The sequence below is a fragment of the Lolium rigidum genome, chromosome 1 (assembly GCF_022539505.1).
Source record: "Lolium rigidum isolate FL_2022 chromosome 1, APGP_CSIRO_Lrig_0.1, whole genome shotgun sequence".
NCBI classification, from domain to species: domain Eukaryota; kingdom Viridiplantae; phylum Streptophyta; class Magnoliopsida; order Poales; family Poaceae; genus Lolium; species Lolium rigidum.
In genome coordinates this window covers 106,342,264-106,367,818 of record NC_061508.1, presented here as the reverse complement: position 1 = coordinate 106,367,818, position 25,555 = coordinate 106,342,264, and positions in this window count along the sequence as shown.

Here is a 25,555-nt window from a genome sequence, read left to right as displayed (position 1 = left end):
GTCTCGTAATGTTTTCCGTATCGTGGCTCTCGGTGCTCGGGGGTTTCGTCACGGAGGCTATTTGTAGGCGGAAGGGCAAGTCGAGAGGCGGCACGGGGGCCCACACCACGGGCCGGCGCGGCCGAGGGGGGCCGCGCCGCCCTAGGGTTTGGCCACCCCGTGGCCCCTCTTCGTCTCGTCTTCGGTCTTCCGGAAGCTTCGTGAGAAAATAGGCCTCTCGGGCTTTTATTTCGTCCAATTCCGAGAATATTTCTTTACTAGGATTTCTGAAACCAAAAACAGCGAGAAACAAGCAATCGGCACTTCGGCATCTTGTTAATAGGTTAGTTCCAGAAAATGCACGAATATGACATAAAGTGTGCATAAAACATGTAGATAACATCAATAATGTGGCATGGAACACAAGAAATTATCGATACGTTGGAGACGTATCACGCCCTTACACCCAAGATAGGTGTAAGGGCGGCTAGATGTCTAAGGGTCGCACGACGATAGCATATGATACGATGAACAATGCTAACCCTAAAACATCTATGATAACTACGTTGCTCGCCATCAAAAAGGCTTCGATACGAGCAACGCATGAACGACGAATAAACGTGTGCTGCCTAGATCGCAAGATGCGATCTAGGCAGCATGATGCTTACCCGGAAGAAACCCTCGAGACAAGGGAGTTGGCGATGCGCCTAGATTGGTTTGTGGTGAACGTGGTTGTTGTTTATTTCATAAACCCTAGATACATATTTATAGTCCGTAGACTTTCTAACGTGGGAATAATCCCAACCGGGCACGAGCCCAAACTCTGTCTAACCGACACGTATCGTACTATGTTACAGATACACGGGCAAACTAGCCCAAACTTGGTATAAAAGGCCGATTCATGTATTCCTTCTATGTATATTTTTCAAGCCCATCTCCAATCGCGGCCCACCTCTGATCCGGTCAAATTCTGGTGATAACAGAACCATAGTGGAGTTGGAGTCCCATGTTGAAAATGGGGAAATGAGATTCACTCTCCTCAAGCATGAGCTAAAAGATGAGAAGCATACTAATTTTATGCTTACACAAAAAATTGAATCCTATGAGCTTGAAAATGAAAAATCTATTGATGATGCTTGTGCTACTAACTCTAATTCTTGTGAAGCATCTACCTTAGAGGAGAATGTTGAGCTAAGGGCTCAACTTGAGTTGCTAACTAGCAATTATAGGGAATTGGAAGAAAGTCATAAAAAGCTCTCAAGCTCTAATAATGATCTTCTAATTTCCTATGATGGGCTAAAGTTAGCTCATGAGTCTTGTATCACTAAGGTAACATCTTGTGAGACTCATGTGGACATTAGCACAATCTCTACTACAAATGCTATATTGACATGTGCTAGTTCTAGTAGTCCATCTAGTCAAACTAGTGATACACCTTGTGTTGGATTACTTGCTTTGCCTTGTTGCTCTAACAATGAAGCTTCTACTTCCTCTAGTACTTGTATTTCTACTAACCATGTAGAGGAAATCAAAGAGCTCGAGGCCCAAGTCCTTTCTTTAAAGAAAGACTTGGAAAAGCGTCATGAAGGGAAATCCGCACTTGACAAGATGTTGAGTATGCAACAATCCCCCAATGACAAAAGTGGACTTGGATTCAATTCTAATAACAAGAACAAGTCCAAGAGCAAGAGCAACAAGAAGAAGGGCCAAGACAAAGTCAAGGATCCGGCCAAGTTGGTTTGCTTCAAGTGCAAGGTTGAAGGGCATCATGTTAGATCATGCCCATTGAAGAAGAAGAAGCACTTGAGTGAGAAACAACAAGGGAAACGGCCACAAGGTCAAGGTCAAGCTCATGCTCGACCTCAAGTTGAAGATAGACCACTTCCCAAGAAGAATCAAGACATTGTTCCCCAAGAGAAGAAATCAATAAAGAAGAGAAAGGGGAACACTTGCTACTTATGCCGTGAGAAGGGGCACTTTGCTTCTTCATGTTTAGGTGGTACCTTATCTAACCCTATAATTGTTGATGATGATTATTCTCTAGGGAAGGATAAGGATGGCAATGTGTTTGCCAAGTTTGTTGGAACTCAAAGTGGTCTCAAGAAAAGGACCATTTGGGTTTCCAAGCCTATTGTGACTAACCTCTTAGGACCCAACTTGGTTGGGGACCAACAAGCTCAAACGTGATCAATAGGTGCATGTGGAGGTCATTGGAGACTTGGCTAATTCATGAAGAATTAAGGGATCTTCATATATTATATTTTGACCAAGCCAAGTCGTATGGATCATTATCTCTATCTTATATCCAATGTTCCTCCTTGTGGTAACTTATACTTCAACTCTTCATATTTATTGTAAGTTACTTGCCCCTTTGCATGTTTGGTTTTGTATCAAATATGTGTTTGTATGTGTTGATTTTACTTGCCTATCTTGTGTATTCAAGTATGTTTGTTTGACTCATCATATACTTGTGTATTGTTTTGAGCCTAATGCATCTTGATGATATCTTATTTGGCTCTCTTTGAGTGATTAATGGAACATCCCATTTTGGGGGAGTGATATGCATTGTGCATCTCTCTTTCTTTAAAATATGTGTACATGTGTACCACCACTTAGTATTGATATTGCAAGATTATCTAGTCACTATGTGGTATGCGATACTCATGAGAAATTCAAATTCTAAATGTCCACTAATCATCTCTAGTTGAATTTTAGTTGCCTCTTGTTTAGAAGAAATGTTTTATCACATTATGGGGGAGTAATATGTTTTGTACATATCACAAGCCTAGAAAATGTGAACATATGAGGTTATGTCACTTAGAGTTGATGCTCTTAATTATCTTGTTCCTAGGTGGCATGTTTGCTCAAACAAGCTCCACTTCTATTAAAAAGCTTTTACTGGCTCATCTTATGGATTCTTGTTTGATTAAGAAATTCTTGGTACGGTTTTCCTCAAATACATATCCCTATATCTTATTTGGGACACCGTTTGCTTCAAGTTATTCTAATCATTGCCGTGCGTGATTGTTTGACTAATTGAAGCTATCAAGAATCTTCATCCGTGCATAGTGCTTAATTCTATATACTTATCCTATGCCTTTTATTGTGAAGTTGATCCTTTCTATTATTGTCAATTCACCACCGGAAATTATTTCCAATATACTCATTGTCTTTGACAATTGATAACCTTGTATGTGGTTGAATTCATGGATCATCTTCACCTTGGATTGCTTCTTATTTACTTATTTTATTTCCAACAAATCTTTGTTACTCCCATGTGTCTTCCTTGTTCCTTTGGAAAATCTTTTGATAAATTCTCTTGATTCATATCAAGAATTTGTTTTGGAAGACAAACCTTTTCCTTACGGTACATTGTGCCATTGTGAAAAGTGTAGAGGGTTTGGTTTGTTTGTTCGAACCTTGCTCTTTTGGGAGTTTTGCTATCTCATTCCTTCTTCTATGCTTTATTTGTTGAATGAGATAAATCTTTGAGCATGTTTACTTTATTTTATCCTTTATGCTCAATGGTTCCTTCTTAGTTCATTTGTTGAACTTTGTTGAACAAATCTTTTGTGATTTGCGTCTTTGATATAATTTGGACAACAAATTTGTTTGGTCACACCTTTATACCTTCTTCAATTCATTTGGTGTTTTGTACAAAGTATATCTTTCTTGGATCTTTAAAAGTCTTTGTGCGTGCTTATATGTAATTTATTTATATTTATAGCATGCTTTCTTTCTTCGATCCATTATATAGGGTATACTCCGTCAAATCCTAAACGACTAAGATGTGCATGAAATTCAAATTTCATCTATAAATATGCACATATTTATATGGAGTGTGTCCTATGTATTGTGGTTAGTCTAACCATTTTGGACCCAATAAGTTTGGGGACCAAGATTGACTTGAATGTTGTTTTAGGTACATTGGAGATGCAATGGAGGTTTGTCTCATCTGTAAGTAAGGTGTTGTCACCATATGATAATTGGAGTCAAGCTAGGATGATGAATGAACTCTTATCTACTACATCATGCCATTGCTATCTGATGACCCACAAGTATAGGGGGTGTATCGTAGTATCTTCGATAAGTAAGAATGTCGATCCCAACGAGGAGCAGAAGGTGTTGACAAGTAGTTTCGATGAAGGATTCACTGTAAATGCTCACAGACAAGTATTCAGGGGGTTTTGATGTAACAGATGAATAAAGTACGAGTAAGTAAAGTGCGAGAGAAATAATTGCAGCGAGTGGCCCAATCCTTTTCAGTACAAAGGACAAGCCGGTTTGTTTACTTATAATGACCAAACGTTCTTGAGGACACACGAGATTTTAGTCTAGTGCTTTCGCTACATACGGCTAATTAATCTTCATTGTTTTGATAAGTGTTGTGTGGGTGAACCTATGCTAATGTACCGCCCTTCCTAGGACTAATACATACTTGTGATTATACCCCTTGCAAGCATCCGCAACTACAAGAAAGTAATTAAGATAAATCTAACCACAGACCTTAAACTCTAAGATCCTGCGATCCCTCCCGCATCGATATACCAACGAGGGCTCGGGTTTCGTCACTCCGGCAACTCCGCAATTGGCAAACGAGTACAAGATGCATTCCCCTAGGCCCATAAAGGTGAAGTGTCATGTAGTCGACGTTCACACGACACCACTAGAAGAATAACACCACAACTTAAATATCATAACATTGAATATTACTCAACCATAATTCACTACTAACATTTAGACTTCACCCATGTCCTCAAGAACTAAACGAACTACTCACGAGACATCATATGGAACATGATCAGAGGTGATATGATAATGAATAACAATCTGAACATAAACCTTGGTTCAACGGTTTCACTCAATAGCATCAATAACAAGTATAAATCAAAACCGGGAGAGTTTCCCCTATCAAACAATCAAGATCCAACCCGAATTGTTACAGCGGTGACGAGGTGCAGCGGTGGAGATGGCGGTGATGATGATGAAGATGATGTCGATGGTGATGGAGATGATGTCCAGCTCGATGACGGTGACGATGGCGTCGATTTCCCCTCCGGGAGGGAATGTCCCCGGCGGATTCCTCGCCCGCCGGAGAGCTCTTTTCTCTCCGGTGTTCTCCGCCCCGCGAGAGCGGCTGTGGCTCTGTTCGACGTACCCCTCTGGCTTAGGTTTTCGGGACGAAGGAGCACGCGAAGAAAAGGAGGCGAGAGGGGGCTGTGGGCCCCCTCCTCACAGGGCGGCGCGGCCAGGGCAGGGTGTAACATCCCAGCTTTTGCAACCTTGTTTAGTTGTCGAGAGTGCAAAAATCAGGGAAAAAAAAACTTTTTGCGTTAACCTCTTGAAATAGTGTTTCTTTCTTGTTTGTCGGAGCTGCCTTGTTAAACATGTGTGCTTGTGTTGATTGTTGAACAAGATTGTGAGCCAACTCAATCCTTGTGCCTTAGTGACCATGTTATTCAAACTACTTCTATCTATTTGACAATACCATTATCTTTGCAACTTCTCTTTTTTTAAGTAACTTAAATTTTTTAAAACAATAAGCCAAGATTTATTTTGACACTTCAAAACTACGTATTTATAAAATTCTTACGGATCTCTAAGTTGGTATGATCCCACCAGTTTAGTAGATATTAATATAGAAATATTTTTACAAATGGTTTTAAACAGATTTGAGAAAGCTTTAGAAAAATGGGATGTTTATGTCTCCACCATCTCCGGAACATTTTGCAAAAAGCTTTGCTCCTTTATTTAAACCCCTACTTAAGCCCTACCCTGACATGATCATCACACTAAGCACTTGTTCAACAATTTATTCTTGAAATTGTCCGATAGTTATTTGTTTTCACCATGCTTGATTGTGAGTGATGACATGACCTTATGTGACTTAGTTTGACTTTGATTGAATTGCTTTTGTGCAACTAAAACCTTAAAGAAATGTCTGGAATCAAAATTAAAGACCAAGAGGCGACAATTCAATATTTTAAATAAAGTTTTCCTCCTTTGGACCTAAAACTCTAAAACCTCCCTTCTACTCTATTTTGACTACAAGACTATTTCAATATTTTATCAAATGTTTTCTTTAGAAACTCTTCTCGACTAAAGTTTGGAACTGTGATTGATATATTTTATCGCTATATTTCTCATCGAGAATTTTTTTCTATAAAATTATTTCTCTATTTATAAAATGCTTGGAATGGCAACTATGCCATCTCTTGCATTTTTTTTCTCCTCGAAAATATTTGAGAAAATTCCACTATGTTGTTTACTGCAAGTAGAGCCCCATGAAGGCCAAAACCCACTTTCTCTTTCTACAAAATATTTCAAATCTTAAACAACCCATTTTTTGGCCAAATTTAAAAATACATTTTTTTGGTGAGATCAATTTTTTTTTCCAAAGATATCTAATCCTGGTAGAAGCTTTATAGGATTTTTCACCATTATTACCTCTGATCCATCAACGCCTCTTAGTGCTTGGAAATTATTGCAGCGCGACTTAAATTAATTTAAACAATCTCATGCATATTGCCTCTTTCCAAATCTCTCTCACTCTATCCTTATTTTATTTTTTTACCAGCACCGAACCATTAACCTGATCGCTCAATCTCTCTCTCCACTCTGAACATCTATGCACGTATTGATACAGTACACCCTTTGGCTGTATGTTTTTGGAGAGGTGGAGGCCGGCCGATGCTTTCCTAGCATGCCCGACCCTGCTCCCTTTTTCCCTCTCCATCTTGCTGCAGCTCTCTCCCTCCATCTCTCTCTCTCTCCCTGCCATGGACACCGATGGCATGCACCAAGTTTTATCGAGCATCTCATCCCGATCTGTCGCGCCACTAGGCTCCCCTATCTTTCCTGAGTTGTAAGCAAGCATGCCCTAGGTCTTGTCTTGTTCCTGCGGGCCGCGAGCGACCGCGCTCTGGGAGCCGATGCTGTCTCGAACACGTGGTGTGCGCCGCTCGTCGCCCTCTCTCCGATCCGACCGGGCTTCCCCCGACCTGTCCCCTCAACTCTGGCCCCGCCCCGCTCCCCTTCACTCTCTGGCACGGACCCTGCTCCCCTCCTTGTCTCTTTTCTGCTGGCCACGCTCGCCGCCCAAATCCGCCTGTCCGTGGTGACCACGTCACCAGGAGGGACGGTGCGACACCGCTCCTCTCCCCGACTTACATAGGAGACCTGAGCCTCTCCATAGCCCGAGCCCCAACTCACTCCACTCTCCCCTCTCCTCTCTGCACCCCTCGGAAGCAGCAGAGACGGAGCCTTTCCCTGCTCCTTCTCGTCGGAGAAGAGGCCGGCCGTGCGCTGCATGTCGCTGCCGTCGCCTCTCCCTCCACCCTCTCTCTCCTTCTCGTATCTCCCTGTGATGGCGTGTGAACCCTTACCGCACCCTTTCTCGTGACCAGGTACTCGCGAGGAGGACGCCATCTTAAAATTCGTTAGTAGCACCGTCGGCCCTGCAGCAGTCCGAGTCTTCGCGTGGGCGCTCGTGTGCACATCCTCGTCGGGCCGCTGCAACGCCCAGTCCCCCGCTACCCCACTGCATGTTCTCCTTCACCTCCCAGCCCTTCCCCGGTGTACGTCCCCTTTCTGTCGCTAGATCGAAACCGTGTTGTGCCGTCGCTCTGCATGTCGTCGTGCATGTCGTTCTCGTCGCCTCTCCGACCCATCCTCTCTATCCCTCTGCGTCTCCGTCCTCCTCTTCCTTTAGCTCACCCACCCGGCTCCCATATTTTTTTTCCAGGAACGGTCGTGGAGGCTGGCGTCGTTGTGGTCGTCTGCGGCGCCGTCGACCCTGTCGCTGTCCGTGTCGGCGTCGGTGAGCCCTTCGGCGCGCCCGAGGCGGCCTGCTGCATCGCCGCGAGAAGCAGAGCCATCCCCCGTGACCTCTCCACCTTCCCGGACGACCACGGTGAGCCTCCGTCCACGCGGCGCCTCTGCCTCATCCCGATCGCCGTTGTCGAGCGCACTCAGGCTGCTCCGTCCCGCCGCCAAGATCTCCTCCGACCTTGCTTCCAACCGTGAGCTCGCCTGCGCAGAGGAGAAGACCAAGCCGAGCCTCCTCCGCAGTCCCGCGTCGTCCTCCTAACCTCCGAGCACCATGGTGAGCTTTCCGACTGCCGTCGTTCTGGACGCGAACAGCATCGCGTTTCGATCGTACTTTGGTTAGCACGTGAGGTAGCTAGCTGGAGCACACTTTTTAAAGCAGATAGTAGTTAGTTTAAGTCATTGTAGATATTACAGGCCGTTAGATCTTGATCCTAGGGTGGCATACCCCTTCAGTTTTAAGTGAGAGCCTCTGAGGTGGGACCGTTAGTCAGTTTTGTTTTTTTCTTCTCCCCTCACACCCTGGGCACGCTGCTGGGTCCGCCCGCTTCGATCCGCTCGGATCTGGCCAATCCGGCCCAATCCCTTACCTTTTCTTTTTATGGAAATTAAATAAACTGCAGAGCTATTCATAGCTTTTAAATCACTAAAAATTCCGAAATCAACAAAATGAAATTACTCGAATTTCTAAATGCTACTATACAGATTCATAACCACATAAAATTGCATTCATGTGCTTTACTGATCTACATTTGCGCTGATAAATAAACTTCTTAAATGTTGTTGTTACTGTATATTGAATATTGTGGGAGTTGTGTGAAACCTTTCTGAGTGAAACCAATTTTGATGTGGGGTAGAAAGCTATACCTTTATTTTGGCATAGGTTATGCATGCAGGAGCTTCCTAGATCTTGCTTTATGAATAAAACTAGATCTGTCCAGTGAGCTATTCACTGATTTTTATTTTGTAAAATACAAAGTGTTTTGGGACAAACCCAAGTGTCTCTGTTAGATATCATGTTAGGGTATGTCCAGGTCAAGGGAATTATTTTTGTGACTGTTATTTTATTTCTGGGGATTTTATAACCAAAACAGGGTACCTTTTTAGTATATAAATTGTGATAATTATTTTATAGCTCAGAAAAATGCCAAACCAATTTTGGTGGATCAAATTTTTAAGTAGATATCTGTTTGTATGTTTGTTACTGGCTTGTTATGTTCTGAGCTCTGTGTGCCTTGAAAGTGGATTGCTTTAGTTTCTGCATTATTAAAATGTTTTAAAATATTTAGAAACGTATTTGTGTTTGATTCCAGTGCATGTAAGTTCTAAATGTTAATACCTTCCAGTAGGTATGCTTCATGTATTTTTGTGAGCCACAGAAAGATTTAGGCCATTTATTTGGTTCCTAAGCTGTTTCTGGTTTTATAAAAATCATATCTATTGTTCTAAAAACCTAAATTTAGTGAATCCAATTTCTGTAGCTTTATAAAATCAAGCTTTACTCTCTGTGATTTTACCAAAAATTTGTGTGCATTATTCTGGAGTGGCTTGTTAATTTGATGCTACTGCTTATTTTATCCATAGGGAAATTTTGTTGTTTTGTTTAAAATGTTTTTGAATGAACCTTGGCGCTAGACCCTACTGGCGATTTCCAAAGGTCATTAGCCACCTTTAATTGTGTAGATTATGTTTTGTTGTGAGGCAGAGACTTTTTAGCAAAATAACCATTTTTCCCTAGGTGATATTATTTGATGTGTATAGTGTCTCTGATTTAGTGGTTGCCTGTTGTGTGGTTTGATGCTGTGCTTAGGGATTGATTGCCTTCTCTTTTATTTTGCGACGTTAGAATGCGAACGCTTCCGGAGAAGGAGAGGATCTCGGTGAGGATCTCGAAGAGGAAGGAAGAGCAGAAGTTCGTGAAGAAGAAGTCCAGGGACAAATAGCCAACCAAGGCAAGCCACCTCTTGATGCATATCTCATCCTAATTATCTTACTCTTGCATTATTGGCACTTTTATAAATTGCATGTTTTATTTATTTATGTGAGTGGTCACCGCCACTCGGTGTTTTACTATTCCACCCTTACGGGTGCAGCCCTCGTTGGTACCTAATGATCCCACCTCTATTAGTGATATGGTGCTTATCACCTTGTCATCCTTGTCGCCATTTTTCAAAGAAGATTTGGACTATAGGTGGGAGCCCCGGAAAAATGGTTATGAACATGTTTTCCTGAAAAGAAGTTTTTCGAAAACCTTGGAATGGGGTAGCCCTGCCCAAGTGTGGTTTTGATTAATTGTTTTTGAGCAGAAAGGACTTGCTGGGAGCAAGGGAAGTGAAGAAAATTGTTTTCGAAAAACCTTTTGTTGACTGAGTACATCACCGGACCTAGCCAGTACAACCACACTACCCTTTAGTGGGACGGGGCGTAGCGTAGTAGTTTGTCTCGCCTTAGTTTGGGTCCTGCAAGTGTAAGGGGTAGTCCGATCATGGACACCTATCGACCGGGCCTTCCCGACGCATCGGGGACGCCTTTCCTTCTCTTTAGATGGCAGGGGTACAACCTATGAGCTCCCATTGAATAATGCCCCGCAATTGGTCGCGGCATTCCGGAGGGTCGAGCTGGTCGGGGAATTTGCTACTCCTGGGTAAACGACCCCTTGGACTCTGGTGTTGGGAGGTACAACTCTAGGCGGCATGTCTTAGGCTAAGGCGAGCAGGCGAAAAACTACGATCGGGTACTTGTCGTGGCATATGTTGTTATGCAGGGATGATGCCCACACGATAAGTATTCGGATCTTGTGGGGAAAGTGTACAACCTCTGCAGAGTGTAAATCTATTCGAATAGCCGTGTCCGCGGCAATGGACGTGGGAAAGGAAGTGCTTGAGTATCAAAGGGAGTTTTTGGTTTATAAAAGTGATTTTTCTCACAAATGTTTCGGGAAAATGATGCCAGTGGGACTGGTGGAGATGTACCTGGGAGGTACGGTGGAAAGTTGGAAAAGTTGTTTTGGCCATATGAGATGGCCGGAAAGGAAAATGGGTCACCCTTACCTATTAGTCTTCAAAAGAAACTTGTTTTCATAAAGGTTTTCAACAAAGATATAGAGATGTCATACTCTCGAGAGAAACTATCTCTCACTCCTTGTAACCCGAGTGCTCGTTCCTTGCTACCGCCAAAATGCATATCCTTTACTTCTCTCTAAGGTGGTTTGCGAGTACAATTCATAATGTACTCATGGCTTTGTCCCTGGCTATTTACTTGGCCAGACTTGGTGGAGTTCAGCAGATGAAGAAGGAGTTGATGACGTCTATGCGAGCTAGGAACGTCTTCCCAGTCAGTTGCCTGTAGGGTTATGGCATGACTTGGGCCATGCGAACGCTTTCATCTGAAATATTTCCGCTGTGTGATTGTTGATCTCCTGCCATTGTGGCTCTTATGTAAGCATTGGTCATGTGACCTGTTGTAACCTTTTTATCCGGTACTGTAATGGATGATGTATTTGATACCAGTTCGGTTATGCTTTCACGACACACTGATCATGGGATCGTGAATGTGTATGCATAACGGGTGTTTCGGACAGCTAGTCCGGGGCCCCACAGAGCTGGTATCAGAGCCATCCTGACTGTAGGAGACCCTAGTTAGCATGGACGTTAGTTAGGAAAGTAGTATTTTGGGTAACACTATTTCTGAACACAAAATTTTGTTTAATAGACGGAAGCATAGCTTCTTATTTTCTTATCCCTTCAAAAATCCAAATTCTTACCTCGCTCTTTGATTTCCAAAGACTTTAGAAGCTTTTGATTCTACTATCTCACCCTCTTCCAAACCAACATATTGGACGATGTCCCCAATTTAGACTCGGAGACTCGAAGTTGAGGATGGATCAATCTTTCAGGAACTCTCAAGTATCTCCGACTGTAGATTGGATGTCGACTTAGCAGTACGCGTATATGGATAATAAGAGCATGTCTTTGGTTGTCACCAAAGTATGTCAAGGAGCTGACCTTGTTCCTCCATGGACTTGCACTTTTGCAGTCGTCAAGGATCAAGTTCTCAGTTCTGGACTAGTAATTTTTAGGCCAGTCACAATAAGTGATCAACTTGGAGTACCTCAAGATCTACCCATCTGAACCCCTCTGAAGACCTCACGTCATCGGAATGTGGAGACCAGAAGATCCTACGCAGCTTTCGCCTCCGCCTCAACATCGACGGCTCAACATCAGGTCTACTTCACCACCAATTGCTCCGAGGTTCCTTGTTGAAGTTAACATCGGCAAAATAAAGACATCTACATCTCTGACCAACCCAAGCCTATAGGATTGATAGGACAAGCTCAATTGTTTTTGATTGAGCTACCCCGCGTATCTGGCATCCCTAGGTACTTAAAGTACCTCGTGTTGTTTTCATGATTTCTTGTGGTTTTTCTAAATTTGTTGCTTGAGTGCTTGTATTTGCTTGTTGTGTGTATGGTTGTTTTCTCCTTGTAGCCTTTTTTTTTGGGGGAATTTTCTCCGTTTAGCCTGAAAAACCCTTTTTGTGTGGTAACCCTCTCTAGGAAACCATCCCTAAGATATTTTCCTCGCATCCGGTCAAAATTCTGGCAGAAATTCTAACCGTTAGTTACAAGTTAACGGGAAACTCTAACTCTAACTTGCAGGACAATTACATGCCACCATGTTTGTCTGAAATACCCAACTCCAGTATGACATTCAACCCAAGACCCCCTGCGACGCAAAGGAAGCATAAACCAGTGCCTTCAAGATCGACTGCAACCCCATGAGAAGATGAAGCCATACTAATTTTGTCTAACCATAGAGCATAATCACGCTAACCTTGAGGTTATGCTCTTAAAACCTGAGCCTAACTCACCTTCTAACAAGCTAAGTGAGTTGTAGCACCAAAGCCAAGTTACTCTGCAAGGTCCATCTGGTTCTCTTCAAGTGAAGCCGTTGAAGACAACTCAAGACTCAAGAATTGGTGTACCTTAGTCAACATCAACCCTAAGGCTGAAAACTGTATCGCCGACCGTTGTTGCTGCTTTATGTGAAGACCCACAAGGGAGTTCCGCTGACTTACTAACTTAACTAGCGCCTTACAAAGTGGTAAACATTGTGTGTGCATCTTCGAGCTACGGACTGCACTTCGCCCATGAAGATTCTTCAACTCAAGATGGGAGATAGATGACTTCCTCAAGAGCGCCTGAAAGGACCCCATGGCTGAAGCTCGGAGTTTTCCAAACACCCGATGAACAATTTTAAGGGTGGAAGACTTCTTCTTCCACTAAACTTTAAGCTGACCCTAAAACTTTCGACATTTCTAAAACACCGTTTGGACACTCTAGCCCTCCAATAATCGTGGACCCCTCGAGGAGTGTTAGGAAGCTACAGATTTAATACCGGCATAGAGAAGTCAAACTCTTCACGAAGCTTGCCCTCGGCGGAAATCTACCGTGTATCTCAGAAGCTGAAGTTGTGCTCTTCCGACAACGTCACGACTACCGGAAGACGGAGTCTAACTTCAGTCAACATATAAAACCTCTCTAGTCCTACACATAGTAATCTCGGGACGAGATTATTTTAAGGGTGGAAGGTCTGTAACATCCCAGCTTTTGCAACCTTGTTTAGTTGTCGAGAGTGCAAAAATCAGGGAAAAAAAAACTTTTTGCGTTAACCTCTTGAAATAGTGTTTCTTTCTTGTTTGTCGGAGCTGCCTTGTTAAACATGTGTGCTTGTGTTGATTGTTGAACAAGATTGTGAGCCAACTCAATCCTTGTGCCTTAGTGACCATGTTATTCAAACTACTTCTATCTATTTGACAATACCATTATCTTTGCAACTTCTCTTTTTTTTAAGTAACTTAAATTTTTTAAAACAATAAGCCAAGATTTATTTTGACACTTCAAAACTACGTATTTATAAAATTCTTACGGATCTCTAAGTTGGTATGATCCCACCAGTTTAGTAGATATTAATATAGAAATATTTTTACAAATGGTTTTAAACAGATTTGAGAAAGCTTTAGAAAAATGGGATGTTTATGCCTCCACCATCTCCGGAACATTTTGCAAAAAGCTTTGCTCCTTTATTTAAACCCCTACTTAAGCCCTACCTCGACATGATCATCACACTAAGCACTTGTTCAACAATTTATTCTTGAAATTGTCCGATAGTTATTTGTTTTCACCATGCTTGATTGTGAGTGATGACATGACCTTATGTGACTTAGTTTGACTTTGATTGAATTGCTTTTGTGCAACTAAAACCTTAAAGAAATGTATGGAATCAAAATTAAAGACCAAGAGGCGACAATTCAATATTTTAAATAAAGTTTTCCTCCTTTGGACCTAAAACTCTAAAACCTCCCTTCTACTCTATTTTGACTACAAGACTATTTCAATATTTTATCAAATGTTTTCTTTAGAAACTCTTCTCGACTAAAGTTTGGAACTGTGATTGATATATTTTATCGCTATATTTCTCATCGAGAATTTTTTTCTATAAAATTATTTCTCTATTTATAAAATGCTTGGAATGGCAACTATGCCATCTCTTGCATTTTTTTTTCTCCTCGAAAATATTTGAGAAAATTCCACTATGTTGTTTACTGCAAGTAGAGCCCAATGAAGGCCAAAACCCACTTTCTCTTTCTACAAAATATTTCAAATCTTAAACAACCCATTTTTTTTGGCCAAATTTAAAAATACATTTTTTTGGTGAGATCAATTTTTTTTTCCAAAGATATCTAATCCTGGTAGAAGCTTTATAGGATTTTTCACCATTATTACCTCTGATCCATCAACGCCTCTTAGTGCTTGGAAATTATTGCAGCGCGACTTAAATTAATTTAAACAATCTCATGCATATTGCCTCTTTCCAAATCTCTCTCACTCTATCCTTATTTTATTTTTTTACCAGCACCGAACCATTAACCTGATCGCTCAATCTCTCTCTCCACTCTGAACATCTATGCACGTATTGATACAGTACACCCTTTGGCTGTATGTTTTTGGAGAGGTGGAGGCCGGCCGATGCTTTCCTAGCATGCCCGACCCTGCTCCCTTTTTCCCTCTCCATCTTGCTGCAGCTCTCTCCCTCCATCTCTCTCTCTCTCCCTGCCATGGACACCGATGGCATGCACCAAGTTTTATCGAGCATCTCATCCCGATCTGTCGCGCCACTAGGCTCCCCTATCTTTCCTGAGTTGTAAGCAAGCATGCCCTAGGTCTTGTCTTGTTCCTGCGGGCCGCGAGCGACCGCGCTCTGGGAGCCGATGCTGTCTCGAACACGTGGTGTGCGCCGCTCGTCGCCCTCTCTCCGATCCGACCGGGCTTCCCCCGACCTGTCCCCTCAACTCTGGCCCCGCCCCGCTCCCCTTCACTCTCTGGGACGGACCCTGCTCCCCTCCTTGTCTCTTTTCTGCTGGCCACGCTCGCCGCCCAAATCCGCCTGTCCGTGGTGACCATGTCACCAGGAGGGACGGTGCGACACCGCTCCTCTCCCCGACTTACATAGGAGACCTGAGCCTCTCCATAGCCCGAGCCCCAACTCACTCCACTCTCCCCTCTCCTCTCTGCACCCCTCGGAAGCAGCAGAGACGGAGCCTTTCCCTGCTCCTTCTCGTCGGAGAAGAGGCCGGCCGTGCGCTGCATGTCGCTGCCGTCGCCTCTCCCTCCACCCTCTCTCTCCTTCTCGTATCTCCCTGTGATGGCGTGTGAACCCTTACCGCACCCTTTCTCGTGACCAGGTACTCGCGAGGAGGACGCCATCTTAAAATTCGTTAGTAGCACCGTCGGCCCTGCAGCAGTCCGAGTCTTCGCGTGGGCGCTCGTGTGCACATCCTCGTCGGGCCGCTGCAACGCCCAGTCCCCCGCTACCCCACTGCATGTTCTCCTTCACCTCCCAGCCCTTCCCCGGTGTACGTCCCCTTTCTGTCGCTAGATCGAAACCGTGTTGTGCCGTCGCTCTGCATGTCGTCGTGCATGTCGTTCTCGTCGCCTCTCCGACCCATCCTCTCTATCCCTCTGCGTCTCCGTCCTCCTCTTCCTTTAGCTCACCCACCCGGCTCCCATATTTTTTTTCCAGGAACGGTCGTGGAGGCTGGCGTCGTTGTGGTCGTCTGCGGCGCCGTCGACCCTGTCGCTGTCCGTGTCGGCGTCGGTGAGCCCTTCGGCGCGCCCGAGGCGGCCTGCTGCATCGCCGCGAGAAGCAGAGCCATCCCCCGTGACCTCTCCACCTTCCCGGACGACCACGGTGAGCCTCCGTCCACGCGGCGCCTCTGCCTCATCCCGATCGCCGTTGTCGAGCGCACTCAGGCTGCTCCGTCCCGCCGCCAAGATCTCCTCCGACCTTGCTTCCAACCGTGAGCTCGCCTGCGCAGAGGAGAAGACCAAGCCGAGCCTCCTCCGCAGTCCCGCGTCGTCCTCCTAACCTCCGAGCACCATGGTGAGCTTTCCGACTGCCGTCGTTCTGGACGCGAACAGCATCGCGTTTCGATCGTACTTTGGTTAGCACGTGAGGTAGCTAGCTGGAGCACACTTTTTAAAGCAGATAGTAGTTAGTTTAAGTCATTGTAGATATTACAGGCCGTTAGATCTTGATCCTAGGGTGGCATACCCCTTCAGTTTTAAGTGAGAGCCTCTGAGGTGGGACCGTTAGTCAGTTTTGTTTTTTTTCTTCTCCCCCTCACACCCTGGGCACGCTGCTGGGTCCGCCCGCTTCGATCCGCTCGGATCTGGCCAATCCGGCCCAATCCCTTACCTTTTCTTTTTATGGAAATTAAATAAACTGCAGAGCTATTCATAGCTTTTAAATCACTAAAAATTCCGAAATCAACAAAATGAAATTACTCGAATTTCTAAATGCTACTATACAGATTCATAACCACATAAAATTGCATTCATGTGCTTTACTGATCTACATTTGCGCTGATAAATAAACTTCTTAAATGTTGTTGTTACTGTATATTGAATATTGTGGGAGTTGTGTGAAACCTTTCTGAGTGAAACCAATTTTGATGTGGGGTAGAAAGCTATACCTTTATTTTGGCATAGGTCACACATGCAGGAGCTTCCGAGATCTTGCTTTATGAATAAAACTAGATCTGTCCAGTGAGCTATTCACTGATTTTTATTTTGTAAAATACAAAGTGTTTTGGGACAAACCCAAGTGTCTCTGTTAGATATCATGTTAGGGTACGTCCAGGTCAAGGGAAATATTTTTGTGACTGTTATTTTATTTCTGTGGATTTTATAACCAAAACAGGGTACCTTTTTAGTATTTAAATTGTGATAATTATTTTATAGCTTAGAAAAATGCCAAACCAATTTTGGTGGATCAAATTTTTAAGTAGATATCTGTTTGTATGTTTGTTACTGGCTTGTTATGTTCTGAGCTCTGTGTGCCTTGAAAGTGGATTGCTTTAGTTTCTGCATTATTAAAATGTTTTAAAATATTTAGAAACGTATTTGTGTTTGATTCCAGTGCATGTAAGTTCTAAATGTTAATACCTTCCAGTAGGTATGCTTCATGTATTTTTGTGAGCCACAGAAAGATTTAGGCCAATTGTTTGGTTCCTAAGTCATTTATGATTTTATAAAAATCATATCTATTGTTCTAAAAACCTAAATTTAGTGAATCCAATTTCTGTAGCTTTATAAAATCAAGCTTTACTCTCTGTGATTTTACCAAAAATTTGTGTGCATTATTCTGGAGTGGCTTGTTAATTTGATGCTACTGCTTATTTTATCCATAGGGAAATTTTGTTGTTTTGTTTAAAATGTTTTTGAATGAACCTTGGCACTAGACCCTACTGGTGATTTCCAAAGGTCATTAGCCACCTTTAATTGTGTAGATTATGTTTTGTTGTGAGGCAGAGACTTTTTAGCAAAATAACCATTTTTCCCTAGGTGATATTATTTGATGTGTATAGTGTCTCTGATTTAGTGGTTGCCTGTTGTGTGGTTTGATGCTGTGCTTAGGGATTGATTGCCTTCTCTTTTATTTTGCGACGTTAGAATGCGAACGCTTCCGGAGAAGGAGAGGATCTCGGTGAGGATCTCGAAGAGGAAGGAAGAGCGAGAGTTCGTGAAGAAGAAGTCCAGGGACAAATAGGCCAACCAAGGCAAGCCACCTCTTGATGCATATCTCATCCTAATTATCTTACTCTTGCATTATTGGCACTTTTATAAATTGCATGTTTTATTTATTTATGTGAGTGGTCCTGCCACTCGGTGCTTTACTATTCCACCCTTACGGGTGCAGCCCTCGTTGGTACCTAATGATCCCACCTCTATTAGTGATATGGTGCTTATCACCTTGTCATCCTTGTCGCCATTTTTCAAAGAAGATTTGGACTATAGGTGGGAGCCCTGGAAAAATGGTTATGAACATGTTTTCCTGAAAAGAAGTTTTTCGAAAACCTTGGAATGGGGTAGCCCTGCCCAAGTGTGGTTTTGATTAATTGTTTTTGAGCGGAAAGGACTTGCTGGGAGCAAGGGAAGTGAAGAAAATTGTTTTCGAAAAACCTTTTGTTGATCGAGTACATCACCGGACCTAGCCGGTACAACCACACTACCCTTTAGTGGGACGGGGCGTAGCGTAGTAGTTTGTCTCGCCTTAGTTTGGGTCCTGCAAGTGTAAGGGGTAGTCCGAGCATGGACACCTATCGACCGGGCCTTCCCGACGTACCGGGACGCCTTTCCGTCTCTTCAGATGGCAGGGGTACAACCTATGAGCTCCCATTGAATAATGCCCCGCAGTTGGTCGCGGCATTCGGAGGGTCGAGCTGGTCGGGGAATTTGCTACTCCTGGGTAAACGACCCCTTGGACTCTGGTGTTGGGAGGTACAACTCTAGGCGGCATGTCTTAGGCTAAGGCGAGCAGGCGAAAAACTACGATCGGGTACTTGTCGTGGCATATGTTGTTATGCAGGGATGATGCCCACACGATAAGTATTCGGATCTTGTGGGGAAAGTGTACAACCTCTCGCAGAGTGTAAATCTATTCGAATAGCCGTGTCCGCGGCAATGGACGTGGGAAAGGAAGTGCTGAGTATCAAAGGGAGTTTTGGTTTATAAAAGTGATTTTTCTCACAAATGTTTCGGGAAAATGATGCCAGTGGGACTGGTGGAGATGTACCTGGGAGGTACGGTGGAAAGTTGGAAAAGTTGTTTTGGCCATATGAGATGGCCGGAAAGGAAAATGGGTCACCCTTACCTATTAGTCTTCAAAAGAAACTTGTTTTCATAAAGGTTTTCAACAAAGATATAGAGATGTCATACTCTCGAGAGAAACTATCTCTCACTCCTTGTAACCCAGAGTGCTCGTTCCTTGCTACTGCCAAAATGCATATCCTTTACTTCTCTCTAAGGTGGTTTGCGAGTACAATTCATAATGTACTCATGGCTTTGTCCCTGGCTATTTACTTGGCCAGACTTGGTGGAGTTCAGCAGATGAAGAAGGAGTTGATGACGTCTATGCGAGCTAGGAACGTCTTCCCGCCGGCTGCTCGTAGGGTTATGGCATGACTTGGGCCATGCGAACGCTTTCATCCGAAATATTTCCGCCGTGTGATTGTTGATCTCCTGCCATTGTGGCTCTTATGTAAGCATTGGTCATGTGACCTGTTGTAACCTTTTTATCCGTCATCGTAATGGATGATGTATTTGATACCAGTTCGGTTATGCTTTCACGACACACTGATCATGGGATCGTGAATGTGTATGCATAACGGGTGTTTCGGACAGCTAGTCCGGGGCCCCACACAGGGCCCGCGCCGGCCTATGAGGGGGGCCCATGGCGGCCCTCCTCAGCTCCCCGTTCTGGCTCCCTTCGTCATCTGGAAAAATAGGAGTTTTCGTGTAATTCCCGTCAATTGTTGATCTTCTGAAATATTGCGTTCTGACGATGCTTTTTCCAGCAGAATCCTGGCTCCGGTGTGCGATCCTCCAATAATCATGAAACATGCAAAATAGATGAAATAACATAAGTATTATCTCCAAATATGAAATATATCAATGAATAACAGCAAATTATGATATAAAATAGTGATGCAAATTGGCCGTATCAACTCCCCCCAAGCTTAGACTTCGCTTGTCCCCAAGCGAAACTGAACTCGGTAAACAAGACCACATGTTTATGGAGTGAAGAGTCGATCAATAAAATACGGACAAGAAGCATCATATTAATTCACACAAGACATAATAGTAAACAACTTCCTCATATAACTCAACTTGAAACAAGTATAAGGTAATCACAAATAAAGGTGCATGAGAAATCATAATTGGTGATGGCAAACTTTGTTCTTGGTCAGAGAACAGTTAACAGATTATACTTATCTATCGAGCGGAGCTCTTATATTAAAGCTTATATAGCACAACTTGCATATTCAATCATAATAATCTCCTCATAATCATTGATAATCTTCAAAGCTATATTCATCAGATAAAACTTGTACTAAACAAGGAAGAATAAAAGCATGATGAAGCAAATCACAATATATTGGTTCGATCACAACAACCCAAATGCTTGCTTGAGATGGAGGGAAATAGGTGTACTGACTCAACATAAAGTAAAAGACAGGCCCTTCGCAGAGGGAAGCAGGGATTAAATCATGTGCTAGAGCTTTTCAAGTTTTGAAATCATATAGAGAGCATAAAAGTAAAGTTTTGAGGGGTGTTTGTTGTTGTCAACGACTGGTAGCGGGTACTCTAACCCCCTTGCCAGACAAACTCTCAAAGAGCGGCTCCCATTTTATCTTTATTTTTGGATGGCACTCCTTCCAACCTTTGCTTTCACAAACCATGGCTAACCGAATCCTCGGGTGCCTGCCAACAATCTCATACCATGAAGGAGTTCCTTTTTATTTAGTTTTATTATGATGACACTCCTCCCCACCTTTGCTTTCTCAAGCCATGGCTAACCGAATCCTTCGGGTGCCGTCCAACAATCACATACCATGGAGGAGTGTCTATTTTGGTTAATTAATTTGGGACTGGGAATCCCCTTGCCAGCTCTTTTTGCAAAGTTATTGGATAAGTGGATGAAGCCACTAGTCCATTGGTGAAAGTTGCCCAACAAGATTGAAATATAAAACACCACATATTTCCTCATGAGCTATAGAACATTGACAAAAATAAGGAGTAATAAAGTTTTGAATTGTTTAAAGGTAGCACATGAAGTATTTACTTGGAGTGGCAGGAAATACCACATAATAGGTAGTTATAGTGGACACACATGGCATGGGTTTTGGTTTTAAAGGTTTGGATGCACGAGAAGCATTCCCTCTCAGTACAGGTCTTTGGCTAGCAAGGTTAAATAGCAAGCATAAGAGTTGAGGGAAACAAACAAGTATACATGTGATAGAAACAATCATGCATCTTACTTGTAAGCACATACAATTTTAACTTCAGAATACCAAGCTAAGAACTAACAAGAAAGATAATAACATATCTACATGTATTTCCTCTATTCTTCTTAAACTCAAAGTGTTGTTGCTATTGACCAATGCTAAGTTTGCCAAAACCAAATAGATTTACTCAATGCTCCCAAAGTGATACCAATACTTAACAACAAGATAAATCATATAATAGAAATTGCAAACTAAAATAAGGTGTGCAATATGTAAATGATAAGACTTCTCATTAATATTTCATAACGATAACTCACACCAAGGGATACATAGATAACCAACTAAAGAGAGATACTTCCATACCGCAACACATCTTACATGATAACTTCCCTACTCATGATATGACTCTACTTGATGGTAAAAAGTAAAAGGTAGTGATGATGTGATACCGCGGCACTCCCCCAAGCTTGGAACAAACCAAGGGGATGCCAATACCGATGATGAATTACTCCCTCGGTGGTGATGGTGAATTCTTGATAAGCCTCTCAACAAGCTCCTGAAGCTCATCAATCTTGTACATGAGGTTGCGGATCATCTCCGAGTTATGCTCGACGCGGTTAAGAAGTATGTCCGACGGCGAGTCCCAACTCTTGGAGTTATTTCCCCACTCTTCAGTTTCAGACTTCATCTCTCCTGCAGTGTTAGAACGATCTATATCCCAATTGCTAGGCAATGCTGCCTTGGGAGTCCTTTCAATTTGATTATTATAAATTAGATTGCGGAAGGGGTGATGAGTGCCTGAAGAAAATGTCTTTGGAGCTAGGTAGTGACGTGGAAGTCTTCCTCCGGTGCGAATTCTTGCGCTCTTCTTTGCATTAAAAGGGTTCTCCACCACCTCGATGCTTGCAATGGTAGCACGTGGATATGCGCGCGAGTCTTCCTCCACTTCTTCTTCATCTTCTTCCTTGACGCTCTCGTCCACTTCCTCCTTCCACTCGGGATCTTGAATATTTTCCTCCATAGGCTCCTTGTCTTTGTTGTTGGAGACCATGGCGCTTCTAGATCAAAAATAGATCCTGACAGAAACAGCTCGAAACAAAACACGTCGAGAAAACGATATACGGACCTCCAGGGGTCCGGGGGATTATATAGCAGGAATTTTTATGACAAACGGAAAGTACCAGGTCGAACCAGAGTCGGAAAGGGGCGACGAGGCGGCCAGCTCATAGGGCGGCGCGGGCCAAGGCCTGGCCGCGCCGGCCTATAGGGGCACGCCCTCGTGCGTCTCCTCCACTCCGCTTCGATCTCGTAATTTTTCATATTTTCCAAAAACAGCAAAAACAATGTTCGGAAAGTAAATCGCGAACTTTTTATTACCTGTACTGTTACCTATTCAAAGTCGAGTTCTGGCGGAATGTCAATTTGACCTTTGATGAAAGCCTCCGGTGTTTCCACTCGAATAACATCAACATCTACATTATAAGAATCACCTGAGATATAATGCTTGAGTCTTTGTCCATTCACCACTTGCGTGGCATTGCCTTGGAGAGAACTAATTTTAATTGCTCCCGAACGATACACCTCCTCAACAACATATGGTCCTTCCCATTTCGAGAGTAATTTCCCTGCAAAGAATCCGAGACGAGACCGATACAATAGGACTTTATCCCCAATATTAAACTCTCTTTTGATAATCCTTCTATCATGCCATTTCTTAACTTTCTCTTTAAAGAGTTTAGCATTTTCATAAGCTTCACTTCTCCATTCATCTAGAGAACTTAATTGCAACAACCTCTTATCACCGGCTAGTTTAGGATCTTTGTTTAGTTCTCTAACAGCCCAATAAGCTTTGTGCTCTAATTCTAAAGGTAAATGACAAGCTTTTCCATAAACCATTTTATAAGGTGACATTCCCATGGGATTTTTATAAGCAGTTCTATAAGCCCATAATGCGTCCTTCAATTTAATAGCCCAGTTCTTTGTAGTTTTATTAACAGTCTTTTGCAAAATAGATTTAATCTCTCTATTTGATAATTCTACTTGCCCACTAGTTTGAGGATGATAAGCGGAAGCAATTCTATGATTAATACCATACTTAGCAAGAGTTTTTCTAAAACCTCCATGAATAAAATGAGAACCTCCATCAGTCATAATATATCTAGGTACTCCAAATCTAGGAAAAATAATATCTAAAAGCATTTTTAAAGAAGTCTCACCATCAGCACTTTTTGTGGGTATAGCTTCTACCCATTTAGTAACATAATCAACAGCGACAAGTATATGAGTGTTACCTTCCGAAGAAGGGAAAGGACCCATGAAGTCAAATCCCCAACAATCGAATGGTTCAATAACAAGAGTATAATTCATAGGCATTTCATTGCGTACTGGAGATATTACCAACCCTTTGACATTCATCACAAGATAAAATAAACTTCCTTGCATCTTTGAAGAGAGTTGGCCAATAAAAACCTAATTGTAGAACCTTTTGTGCGGTTCTATCTCCGGCGTGATGTCCTCCATAAGTACTACCATGACATTTACTCAATATCTCCTGTTGTTCATATTCAGGAACACATCTTCGCAGAATACCATCTACTCCTTCTTTATATAGGTGTGGGTCATCCCAAAAATAATGCCTCAAGTCATAAAAGAATTTCCTCCTTTGCTGAAGTCTGAAAAGGTTGGAGGCAAGTACTTGGAAACAATAAAGTTAGCATAATCGGCATACCAAGGACTCGTCTCGCGAGTTCACATTTATTACAACCAATTGTTCATTTGGAAAACTATCATTAACAGGAACAGGATCATAAGTAATATTTTCCAATCTAGACAAATTATCGACAACGGGATTATCAGCACCTTTCCTATCTATAATATGTAAATCAAATTCTTGCAAATGAAGTACCCATCTAATAAGCCTTGGCTTAGCATCTTTCTTTGTCATAAGGTATCTAATTGCGAGCATGATCGGTATGAATTGTGACTTTTGAATCAACAATATATGATCTAAATTTATCACAAGCAAAGACTACGGCTAACAATTCTTTTTCAGTAGTAGCATAATTTCTTTGAGCAGCATCAAGAGTTTTACTAGCATAATGAATAACATTCAATTTTTTATCTACTCTCTGTCCAAGAACAGCGCCTACAGCAAAATCACTAGCATCACACATAATTTCAAAAGGCAAATTCCAATCGGGAGGTTCAACTACGGGAGCGAGTTGTTAAGGCTTTCTTTAGAGTTTCAAAAGCTTCCTTACAATCATCATCAAAAACAAAAGGTACGTCTTTTTGTAGAAGATTAGTAAGAGGCTTTGAAATCTTAGAGAAGTCTTTAATTAACCTCCTATAAAACCCAACATGACCAAGAACACTACGAATACCTTTAACATCCCTTGGATAGGGCATCTTCTCAATTGCTTCAACTTTAGCTCTATCAACTTCAATACCTCTCTCGGAAATTTTATGTCCCAATACAATTCCTTCATTAACCATAAAGTGGCATTTCTCCCAATTAAGAACAAGGTTAGTTTCTTCACATCTCTGCAAAACTTTATCGAGGTTTCGCAAACAATTATCAAAAGAATTCCCATAGACAGAAAAATCATCCATGAATACCTCTACAATACTCTTGCAAAAGCCATGAAAAATAGCAGACATGCATCTTTGAAAAGTAGCAGGAGCATTACATAAACCAAAAGGCATACGCCTATAAGCATAAGTTCCATAGGGACAAGTAAAAGTGGTTTTCTCCTGATCTTTAGTTTTAACAGCAATTTGTGAAAACCCAGAATAACCATCAAGAAAGCAAAAATGAGTATTTTTAGACAACCTATCTAGCATTTGATCAATAAATGGTAAAGGGTAATGATCTTTCTTAGTAACTTTATTAACTTTTCGAAAATCAATGCACATTCTATACCCTACAACTACTCTTTGAGGGATGAGCTCATCATTATCATTAGGCACCACAGTCATTCCTCCTTTCTTAGGAACGCAATGCACAGGACTAACCCATCTACTATCAACAATAGGATATATAATACCAGCTTCAAGAAGTTTTAATACCTCATTCCTTACCACCTCCTTCATCTTCGGAATTAGACGACGCTGATGTTCAACAACAGGCTTTGCATCCTCTTCCATATTAATAGCATGTTGGCAAATAGAAGGAGAAATCCCCTTCAAATCATCAAGAGTGTAGCCAATAGCTCCTCGGTGTTTCTTCAATATTTCCAATAATCTTTCTTCCTCAATCTCTGAAAGCTTAGAACTAATAATAACAGGATATATTTTCTTATCATCAATATGAGCATACTTAAGATTATCAGGCAATGGTTTTAAATCAAAAACAGGATCTTCCTTTGGTGGTGGTGTTGTACCTAAATCTTCAACCGGCAAG